This window comes from Rhinopithecus roxellana, chromosome 13 (genome assembly GCF_007565055.1).
Source record: "Rhinopithecus roxellana isolate Shanxi Qingling chromosome 13, ASM756505v1, whole genome shotgun sequence".
In the NCBI taxonomy this organism is placed as follows: Eukaryota; Metazoa; Chordata; class Mammalia; order Primates; family Cercopithecidae; genus Rhinopithecus; species Rhinopithecus roxellana.
This window is the reverse complement of record NC_044561.1, coordinates 62769294-62779511: the sequence shown is the minus strand read 5'-3', so window position 1 is coordinate 62779511 and position 10218 is coordinate 62769294. Positions and strand designations below refer to the sequence as shown.

At 33.2% G+C, this 10218-nt stretch overlaps 1 pseudogene; it reads right to left on the bottom strand.

Moving 5' to 3' along the window:
* Positions 1 to 3105: 3105 nt before the first annotated feature.
* LOC115892946 lies at positions 3106 to 3546 on the bottom strand (annotated as a pseudogene).
* Positions 3547 to 10218: the final 6672 nt, after the last annotated feature.

Here is a 10218-nt window from a genome sequence, read left to right as displayed (position 1 = left end):
GGTCTACTCTCCTCCCATTTACATATCTGTAATTTATTTCTTTGTCAATGGGAAATCTGGCTCCATTTATCCTGAATATAATAATTTGTTTGCTTAAAGCTAAAATTAGGGTAGTTTTAGAATTGCTAGCAATATCATAGCCAAAAAACCCAAACCTAGTATCTGTAGTTCAGTATTTGTCTAGGGTTATTTTTCTTTGTAAACTGGTGATATATCAATACAATACTCCGTTTTTAAGTTGCATTGGTTAGTGATTTCCCCTTTTTTACTGTGGTCATATTAGTCATTTGAAACACAGAGTTTCTTTAGTTGCTGTTTGTACTTCTTAAATTTTTTTTTCTAGCTCCTTTATTTTATTTTGCAATGCGAGTACAAAAAGTAAAAACTACAAAAAAGGTAGATGTATAGAAGTCTGAAATTATCGCCACCGACATTCTCAATCTGTTCCCATTCACTCTCTGTAAATAATCAATTAGAATTTTGTCTGGCTTGTCTCTGCTGGATTGATCTTTGTAAAACTAAGCAGATACATGAATACTTAATTATCATCCTCTTTTTCTTCTAAAAAAAATACAATATTTTGAAGTCTTCTTCTTAAATGTAATTAATATAGCCTATAAAGTAGTCAATAGCAGTTAATAGAAATTTCCCACATTTCTTTTGTAGCTGCTATTACTGCCATCTGAGTATTTATCAGAGTGTATTTAAGCAATGCTCTATATTTAGGCAACTAATTTGTTTGCAATATTCTGTAATTATACCTGGTGCTATAAGAAGTATTTTTTATATTTACAGAAGCTTATCTTCAGTGAAATTTCTAAGTAAAAATATAAACACATTTATAGTTTTGTTCAATATAGCCAAACTTTCTTTTATAATGTATGAATCTGTGAGACTGTTTTATAATAGCCTCACCAATGGAATAAGTTACCAAGATTTTAATTTGTGATAATCCGATAGATAAGAAATGGTATCTCAGCATAGTTTTGAGATGCATGCATCTATTATAAGTGAATGTAAATATATCATGTTTTAAAGGTCATTATATAATTTTGAGACATCCCTATTCATGTTTTGTTTATTTTCCTGTATGGTTTTGGTCTTGATTCCTTCAATTTTAAGAATGTTTCATATTCTTAAAAGATACATGAATCCTTTATCTCGGATATTACAAGTTTCTTCTAAGTATTCGTCATTTGTTTTTGTCATTTGCCAGTTGTTTATTTTACTTTGGAACACAAAGTTTTTTAATCTTTTAAAGTCAGAGATATCTACATTTTCTTGAATGCAGAATTTGAATCATATATAGAAATTTTTTTCCAAACCATAAGTAAGAGAGGAATTTACCTTTGTTTCCTTCTAGTATTTGAATAGTTCATTTCCTTTTGAATTGATCTATTGAATGATCAATCGATCTATCTTATGATTAGATTTCTTTTTCTTTCAATAAATGAGTTAGATGCATTAACATGTATAGATAAGCTGATATGTTGGACCTTAAATTCTACATTAGTTTATATTATACTTACTATGCTTATTATACATGACTTAATGTTTCTTTTTCTATGTGATGTGCTTTCTTCTGTAATTTTAAAGTTACATCAACATTTAAGAAAGTTTGTATTTTCGTTCCAGTTGTAACCTCTGTTCTTATGCCTTTTAAAATTGCCCTTAAGTTCCTATTTTCTCATTTATCCTTTTAATACCTGATTATCCAGATTTAATTGCATTATTTGCCATTGATTTTCTTTATATCGGATAATGAGATTAACCTGCTTTTTTGCATTTCTTATCTTCCTTTTTTCTTACATAGATTCTTCTTTGTCAAAGCATAATATTTGTATATTTTCTTCTATCCAGGTATCCACTTTTTAAACAAATTTTGGGACTATTTTTAACTACATAAATGCCAACTATTAATCCTTTTGTCAATGTTTCTTAAATTGTGTCTTCTTTAGGTGAAGGTCATCTTTGTTATAGATTCCAAAGGAGAGAATTGTGGAATCTCAGAGAATCAGTGAATGCTCTGAGTTCTGCATTTTAAAATGTCTTCTTGTTGTTGTTGTCTGTGGTCTTTTATATGCTTCTATAATCTTGATACTAGAAAGATAACTTGGCTGGGTATACAATCTTTGTCTCCCATTATATGTACCAGCCTGCTGTTCTCCCGAAATCCAAAATAAATTAGGTGTGTTTATGTTTATCTTTGCATATATTGCTGTTTTAGTCAATGGGAGTTGTGTTTTTAATCCTGTGATATTCAGCTTTAATTTGTTTTTATTTCTTTACTTCTATTCTTTTCTCTTTTCTTGTCTCTTTCTCTCTTCCACCCACCTGCGTGACTCATATCTTTTACTATCACTTAGTCTCCAGTACTCTGTTTCATTATTCTTCCATAGATCACAGCAGTAAGAAAGAAACATCCACACAATGAACCATAGTGAATGAATACTAATATCATATAACATCGTATATGTCTCTAGGCTCCAAATATCTTTATGCAGATAATATCCGTGTTTTAATCATCTTAGTATCCCATATGACTTTGTACAACATCTACTCTTAGTTGATACTTAGTACTCTGTGTAGTATTCATTTAAATGAAACAATGTTTCTATTTTTTTACTAGCTTAAAAGATACTATATTTTAGTATATAAAGCTATTAAATTTATCTGTGTCAAGAGCAAAACATTACCCCTTACCTAGCTTCATCACTGAGAGGTGGGCATCTGATTCAGCAATACTCATTAACTGCTAGGAAGATGACTCGTGTTAACTGTAGTAAAGCCATTTTACAATCAACTTATTAAGTAATAACACTAGCCAAAAACACAGAGACACAGATACCAAAAATGATGTGTTTAGTACATGCAAATAGCTATACTTGGGGCATCACTATCAAGTAACAAGATTGATTTAATACTTTACAGTCATAGCACATTAAAAATATATTAACAGAGGGATAATGGTCCCACATATAAAAAGTGTCTATATGGAAAAGGCCGTGATTTATTGCAAAACATAATATATAGCAAATTCCAAGGAAAGGCAAACACGTTTTAAAAACAAATTTTTAAATGTAATGGCTTAAGCCAAAGTATCCGTTACTTTCTGGAGAATTCAGAACTTCTGGGGTAGAAGAATGCCTTTTCTTTTTTCTCTTTGTTGTTTCCTTTTGGTAACGTTTCCGTCTATTGATTTACTCTTTTTTCTTTTATTTCTGCTGATACTTTTGTTTCTTTTGAAGTGTCCTTTTCAGTGGAACTGGATAATACCTTTTTCTTTTATTTCAATTTGATTTTTTCTTTTCTTTTTTCTTTTCCTCTTGTTCAGTTATTCTTTTTTTCCTGTAATGCCTGCAATGTATTCAGTTCTTCATTCTCTTCATCGCTATCTTCACTACTTGTACTGTTGACATCCAAAACTATGTCCCTTTTAGGGTCTACTCAGAGAAAATTGTGGCATTCAAAAGTCAAGTAACAAGAGTAGCCACATTTTTTACAGTCTGCTCTGACATTGTCCTTGTTGCAACCTGGGACTACCATGACGGTGGTAAGAGGGCTCACTGGATCAATTTTTCTGCTTTTAACATGTAGTCTTGGGAATAGTGAATAATTATTGTTAATTTCAAGGTGAAAATGAAATTCTAAACTTGAATCTTATTTTATAAAAAAGAGCAACTACAGTAATTAAATCATGCAAATCATATGTTAATTTTATGAATGTGTACTTCACAATATGTAACTATTCTCAGCTGTCTCTCTAAGAGAAATTTCCCAGATCCTAATAACTTATAAAAGGTTCAGAACTAAGCACTTACTATCTCTGGGATATTTAGCAAAAAGTTTGGAGCAGGTTAACAAGTACAACCTGAGGAAACCTACAAAATGAAGCAGATTTCCAGTGAATAAAAATGAACACCAACTCTGTTTCAATAACCTCATTCCTGGTAGTTTCTGATTTCAATTATTGTCCAAACTGATATTAAAAAATCATTATTTATTGTCCATACAATAATTTGAGTCATTCTCTGTTCTGTGAAGCCAGAAGAAAAGGAGATCAAGAAAGAGGATCCAGGAACAAGGCTGCAAACATTAGCAGACTTAATGAGCTGGTTAAGGCATCGCAGGTGAGCAGCAGACTCTAAGGAGTGCACAGTAGCAAATCAGTTTGTGTTGTCGATGTACTTAATAAAGTTTTTCCTGGTAATTGGTTAGGATTTAGATGGTGAAAGTGAATACATACAGGGCATTTTTGTGATTTAAAGTATTTGCATGGAGGGAAAATGGGAGTTTTAAATTTCACTAATTTACAGCAGGAATCAGACCAGTTCAGGTCTGTATGCTGTATCCACAATAGATTAGGAAATACAATTTGAATTAAACCAGTTTATATATATAAACTTTTAAAACATGACTTAAGATGTAGTATTCACAGAATAAATATTAACTCTCACTGTTGTTTTTAATAGTGATGCCACCACTACAATAGAAAATGTTTCCTGGTGTAGCCAAAATTCTGAGACTCCTGAAAATGGAGTCCAAATAGTATTCCCATATGTAGCTTAAGGGCAGCACCTTATGAATTATCTACTGCTTTCAACTTCTCTGGTTACAAATAAGAGGAGTCTGGACATCAAAGAATAAATATTTGGAGGAATCAAATAAGTTACACATTTCTGACACTTTCTACCGATCTCCTCTAAAGTGCTATTCATTTTCATTCTGTCTTGATGTTACATGACCGCAGACATATGTCTACTGGTGTTATTATGACCCCCAAAAGCATATACTACAGCAAAACATAAAAACAAGAAATCACCATCGAGAAAATTGGCTAGAAGAAGAAGAAACATAAAATAAAATGCACATATATTTTCTGAGTGATTGATTTAGAAGGACAAAGTAAGTAAAATTTTAGTTACAGATGCATCTAACAGGTTGGCAGGTCCTCACAGGAGATGCTCTGCTTAATTCAATGAAGTTGGCAATTGATTAAAGTACATCTCATTTGTTGATTTAATGGACATGAAGTCTGACAATGAATCCATGTCTGACAATCACTGAAAGGAGAAAAATTCTCTTGGAAACTCACTGGTGTGAATGATTCAAAAGGAAAAGCGAAGCTTGAATAGTCACTCTATATGTGCTTTCAGGAATGTCTTTCTCCTTTCTTGAGTTACTTTCTGAAAAAATTAGTCCGTTTCTCTAACATTGTTCAAACACTGACACTTCAGAAACTTTTTCCTGACCACCGTGACTATAATACCTTTCACATTTACCTAAATCACACCCCATGGCAAGTTATTGAAATATAATAGCCAGCAGTGCAATTATGGCAGTTAATTAACTTTAATGATGCTCAATTTCTTCACCAGAAAACAACTAGGGGGAAAGGGGAAATGTCACATACACCTCACCAGCCTGTACTTAGGATTTAAAGAGAGCATTATTGAAACAGTAACGGGTCATGAAATGTATAGTAGGAGTTTACCAAATGTTATTTCTTTGTAGCTAGAGCATATTTGTTTTCACATATAAACAGAGAATTCAAAGCCCCAATAGCTGCAATGAAGTAATTTTATTGTATCTACTCTTACAATCTCAGCTTCATTCACTTATGTTGAAAATATTTATGTTTGATCTATTTATGTGCCAGAAAATTCATTTGATAGTGGGAATGTAATGATGAGTGAAAACAAACCCAATCCCTTTTCTCACAAGGTTTATAGATGTTAATCAAGAATTAAGGTGATAAAAAATAAGTAAATAGCAGTTAACTATGTAAAATGAGCAAAAGGAGAAGAATATTCTAGGTGGAAACATACACACACAAATTGCAAAGGCAATATGACATGAGAAAAAGTTATTCATTCAAGGACCAAATGATGATGATGATGATGATGATCATGATGATGATGATTGACAGAGCAGGAGCATCGCCATCTTGGACAATGCTGCCTTTTTAAAGTTCCCATTGATCAAAAACCACCTAACTCCAAAGGGTAGCAGCTTACTAGCTAAGGTCAGCATGACCGGTCATAAACCACAAATAACATCTCCAACCAGAAACATCCCAACCCTAAAATAAACCCCTCCCTGACCGGAGACATGCCAGCCCCGAAATAACCTCCCCTCCAGCAGGAGAGATGTCAGTCCCAAGATAACCACCCCTTTGAGCGGACACATTTCAACTCTTCAATAAAGTTTTCCTCCACACAGAAACATTCCAAGTCTATGATAAGCTCTCTTGCCCTAAAACCTTTAAATACCTTTAGTCTGTAAGAGAGAGCACTCCTGATAAAAAAAAAAAAAAAAGAAAAAAAAAAAAAAATCAGCCAGAAGCTCCTCTCAGGTTTGTTCTCCAAAATAAACCTGTCTTTGACTGTTGAGTCACTTTTCATGTTTCTCTCTTCTTTCTTTAGCTCTTACAATGATAATGGTGATAGGCAAGAGATTATGGCTGGAGAAGAAAGCAAGAAGGTAGACACATAAGATTATAAGATAAAGCTGCAGTGGAAGACAGATGTCAGAACATACACAGTTTTGCATTATGTAATCTTTAAAAAAAAGTATCTTAATAGAATTGGGGGGAAAAAATAAGAGATCTCAGACACAAAAACAGTATTTCTTGGGGACAAGGAAGGTATTTCAGTGTGTTGGTCTGCTGTAGGAAAGTGCCACAAACTGGGTATCTAAGAGCATCAGGAGTTTATTTTCTTACACTCCTAGGAGGTCGAAAGTCTTAAATCATTATGTTGCCAGGTCTGTGCTTCCTCTGAACCTCCTGTTCAAAGCCTCCTTCCTAGCTCCTGGTAATTCCTTGGCTTGTGACAGCATAACACCTATCTTTATATGATGCTCTCACTCCATGTGTATATGCCTGTGGCCACATTTTTTTCCCTTTTATAAGGACAGTCATAATTCTAAGGAGGGCACACCCTAATGGCTTCATTTTAACTAATTATATCTGCCATGACCTTATTTCCAAATAAAGCCACAACTTGAGGTAGTAAGGGTTAGGACTTCAATGTATTAATTGTTGTGGGAGGGGGTGTAATTCAACCCATAACAGATGGCATATCATTAATGGTGCATAACTTAAGTCAAATGCTGTACCCCTGAGCTATACCCCCCTTAATGGTACATAACTGATACTTGACATCAAATGAAAATTGTACTTCTTGTTTATTAATCATCTATAATTGTTATTTTACTATTTACTTTTAAACTTGATCTTGTATTTACAGCTTGTGAAAGAAAATATCTTGGGACCTCAAAATCACTAAGGAAAACTCAAGGCAGGAACTGCTTCATGTGAACCTGCCTCCCATTCTATTCGAAGTCACTCCTCTGCTCACTGAGACAGATGCATATCTGATTTGCCTCCTTTGCAAAGGCTAATCAGAAACCCCAAAAATGTAACCACTTGTGTCTTACCTATCTGTTGCCTGGAAGTTCCCTCCCTGCTTCTAGTCTTCCTGGTTTTGCTTCAAGTTGTCCCACCTTTCCAGACCAAACCAATGTATGTCTTACATAGTTTGATTGGTGTCTCATGTCTCCCTCAATGTATAAAACCAAGCTGTGCCTTGACTACCTTGCTCACATGTTGTCAGGATTTCCTGAGTCTGTGTCACGGATGTGTCCTCAATGTTGGCAAAATAAACTTTCTAAATTAACTGAGACCTGTCTCAAACTTCCGGAGTTCACGAGCTTATGTAGTCTACCATCCTTACGATCCTGTAACAAATGTAATTTTTTTACTGTAAAAATGAAATAATCATACAGATATGCTTATATTAACCCATACAAAATTAATATTAAGGTAATTGAATATTCATTTACCGTAAATTAGTTTACCTCCAATTGAATGGCTAGGTGAAGATTGTATTACCTGTATGTGTTTTCTTTATAAAAAATAAGCATTTAAATTAAGATGGCATTCTAGACTCACGTGTGATTCACTTATCCTTATTGAGAAACTAACACTGTGTAGCAGTGAAAAAAAAAAAAAACAGATTGAAGAAAAATAAAATACAGAATTCAGGAGAGGGTGAGACAAAAAACAAAGAGGAAATGTAAAATTCTGGAAGAGAGTTGAAGAAGAGGAGTGAGAGGACACAGAAATGAAAATGGAAGCACAAACTTATGACAACAACAAGAGAAAACCTTCGTACATCTGGTTAAAAAAATCCATAAGCAAAGAGGGCATGTAGACACAATTCATGAAGGCAAAAATAAATCAACATCACAATTTCAATTAAGATTATTAAAGAATATGAAGAAGTTACTTTCAAATAAAAAAGATGACATTCTGAGCAGCTAAAATTAAAAAAAAAGACTCTTAGATATATGACTGATAAAAATAGAAATGCTATAGAGCAATCAGTATATAAACATCCTGAAATGTTTCTGGATGCAGAAGGGGGATGAAAGCAACAGACAATATAATGGAAAAGAAACATATGAAAGTACTCCAAAGGATCAGATATATAAATAGAATTCCCAAAGAGAGAAGAAATTTAGAGAGGAGGGATTGTAATAGATATATATGCATTATATATATATATGTATATAGATATATACATATATAGACCTATACATACATATATATATATACACACACACACTATACTAACATTCTAAGAGCTGGGATGTATTCTAAATCTTCAGATACAAAATGATCATTAAGTGGCTAGCATAATTTTATAAAGAAAGATAAAAAGCAGGCTGGGCACTGTGGCTCATGCCTGTAATCCCAGAACTTTGGGAGGCAGAGGCGGGTGGATTGCCTGAGGTCAGGGGTACGAGACCAGCCTGGCCAACATGGTGAAACCCCATCTCTACTAAAAATACAAAAATTAGCTGGGCATGGTGGTGCATGCCTGTAATCCCAGCTACTTGGGAGGCTGAGACAGGAGAATCACTTGTACCGGAGAGGTAGAGGTTGCAGTGAGCTGAGATTGCACCACTGCACTCCAGCCTGGGTGACATAGCAAGACTCCATTTCAAAGAAAAAAAAAGAGAGAGATGAGATAACCTTGCACAATTATTTTGATTCTAAAATGCCAAGGATGAAGTAAAAATAAATGTAAATATTGTACATTATTTAGGTATCTTCTAAGAAGCCTCCAAGATTTCACATCATAGAAAATGCTAAAGCCCTTAAGTAACAGGAAATACAAATGTCAAATTCCTTTTACCAGCAGAACTATACCAGAGGTGTGAATATGTTTTTGTAACACTAGGTAAACATGTCCTTATAACCTTTCAGAGGTGCTAACTGGAAAGCTGGGTAACCAAAGTGTTTGTTACAGTTTGAAGATAGATGCTATGTGCCAATAAAAGTGATGTTGCCACACTGATTATATTCTTCAGCCTGTCATTCTTTCAGTATATGTCAGTTCTAGTGTATGAGTGGTGACATCAGCAGAAATAGTTGATTTTTTTTTCATTTCCTCCATAAACTATATATTCTGCAACTTGATACAACAGATAAAGAGCCAAGAAAGCTGAAAAAAAATTGACTGACAAAGAAAAAGAACTTTGGCATTCTTTAATTTAGGGAGAAATTTGAATAGCATCAAGCTTCAGTTACTGTTTAGTATATGAAATCAGGGTATAGGATTGACTGAAGTAAAAGTTCAGATCTGTATTTAAGATAGTTATTTTGAAAGTATCAAAGTTGACATTGTTGTTATAAAAAGTAAATTGTAATGCAACATATGAAACCAAATAAGTAGACTTTTGAAAATAGAACTGCACTGTGAAAATGTGCGTGTCTTGGTTTAAGATAATAATATGTTGTATCCAAGTTTACCTAACCTAGTCCAGAAAAATGAAAATTCCTGGCACTGTTTTATAAGGAAAAATACTGATGTTCTGACTTCCCTATATGCCACACTGAAATTACACTGAATAGAAATGCAACAATAAGCTGAAGAATATATAAGATGTAGAATATTGTTTATTTAATTCATTGGAAGGTTTCATTTATATAACTAGCTGTTGACTTTACACACACTTTTGTTCAATATACAAAGTTGATGATAAATTATATTTTAAAAAACTAAATGTATTTCCAAAAATTATATAATAAATCAATTACTGAATGAGGAGAAATAAGTAAAATCAATTGTTTTAAAGTGTCTTCAAATTAATTCTTCATGGTCTTGAAGTAAATTGTGTTTTTAAAAATGCTCAAAATAAAATTACTTT